The sequence below is a fragment of the Limulus polyphemus genome, unplaced genomic scaffold (genome assembly GCF_000517525.1).
Source record: "Limulus polyphemus unplaced genomic scaffold, Limulus_polyphemus-2.1.2 Scaffold16663, whole genome shotgun sequence".
NCBI lineage: Eukaryota > Metazoa > Arthropoda > Merostomata > Xiphosura > Limulidae > Limulus > Limulus polyphemus.
In genome coordinates this window covers 1,906-3,518 of record NW_013682273.1, presented here as the reverse complement: position 1 = coordinate 3,518, position 1,613 = coordinate 1,906, and the positions used below count along the sequence as shown (strand labels likewise).

General features: G+C 31.2%; 1 long non-coding RNA gene across 2 annotated transcripts in view; it reads left to right on the top strand.

The window, feature by feature from the left end:
• The first annotated feature begins 297 nt into the window (after positions 1-297).
• Positions 298-1,613, top strand: part of LOC111084320 — a 3,175-nt gene continuing 1,859 nt past the window's right edge. The window contains exons 1-2 of one of the 2 annotated variants that reach the window (XR_002609495.1): positions 298-412; positions 711-833. This is a non-coding gene — a long non-coding RNA (uncharacterized LOC111084320). Of the gene's footprint in view, positions 413-495; positions 834-1,613 lie in introns of those variants that run through there. The other variant, XR_002609494.1, reaches the window with a different exon arrangement.

Here is a 1,613-nt window from a genome sequence, read left to right as displayed (position 1 = left end):
ACCCAGAGCTAAAGTTTATATTAAACTTTGCTGTTTTGTTCGTTAAAAATATGAATACCGTTGTTTCCTATGTATATAAACTGAAAATACCATATAATCATTTTACTAAACACAGGAAGAAACAATTCCAGCGAACTAACTACTGTGTACGAAACGTCAAGACAATCATGTAGTAAAGAACTTGGTGGACCAGTTTCGAAAGATTTGGACTGTATAACAACAATAAATAACGGAAAAATATGTGAATCATTGGAAGAAGATTCAGCCAATGTGAACGATGATGACGAACAACCTTACAGTTGAACTTCATGTGTCACCAAAGGAAGCTCTGAAAATGAAAGAATTTTACCTTTTATCCATAGTTTGTATTTGTTCATGTTATCCATTCATGTTTGTGAATGCTTTTTATAAGGTAAGTATATCAACTTGATATTAATTTGTTTTTTCTGATATAATGAAAGTTTCTGACTCCCAAAACTACGACTTACATAAATAAATTAACATTATACTCATCATAAACCATCTTGAGATACTGCATGGAACTAAACATTATGTACGAAAATATTGATTGTGGTGTTCAAACCTAATATAAAATAAGAACTTGTAGTTACAAACTAAGTACCAACACCAGGACTGTTTTGACACAATTTCACCTGATTAGTGAAAGAAAGTTATTTTTAGTTCAAAAATACCTTCTTACTGTTTTCCAGACATATGGACAGACGTTTATATCAGACGACACGTTTCTGTCCACCATCGGTTCTGTAGCTGGAGCTGTTCATGCCCTTAGCCGAGTGATTGTGGGCTTAATTCATGACAAATTATCTTACAAGGTAAGAATGTGTAAAGCGAAGTGATTTGTGTTGTTATTAATAATTATTAACGTAATATTTGTTGTATAAAGTGTATACAATCTTTATGGCTCAGCGGTTAACTAGAACGCTTATAACGATAAAATTCGGGTCTTGATCCCTGCCGCGGAACAACATAATCCCGTTGTTTGCTTTACAAATAAAATGAAAATATATGTGTGTAATGATACTCCAAGATATGGAAACAGTGAAGTCTAAATCCCTAATCAGGTAACAACATAACCCATTCTTTGCTTTGCTCATAAAACGAAAGTAAATCTCTATAATACTACTCTGAGATACGAAAACAGTAAAAATAGTTTAAAAAAATAAAAATTTAGAAAACCACTGTTTCGACAGAATGTTTAGAATAATTCAATATAACGCACAGGAAAGGATTATCCAAATAATACCAGCTCACATAACTAATCAGTCGATTTCATAAGTACTCAGTGTAGTTTTTTCCCAGTGAAATCAAAGGATACAAATGTAAAATATACTTAACCCAAAATCAGGACAGAATAATATGTATGGATACTAAAAACCTTGTTTGGAATACACATTACAAAATTTTTCATTGTTTATCTACCTGTGGTTTGAGGCTTCTTGTATTTTTAATTTGTTTTTTTAACTCTATTCACATTGAGTTATATACATATAAATGTATAACTCTTTTAGTTGACGATGCTCCTATATATATATATATATTTATAAATCTTTAGTTAACGATTCTTCTCTTGCTGGGAATAAAGACAGTACTGC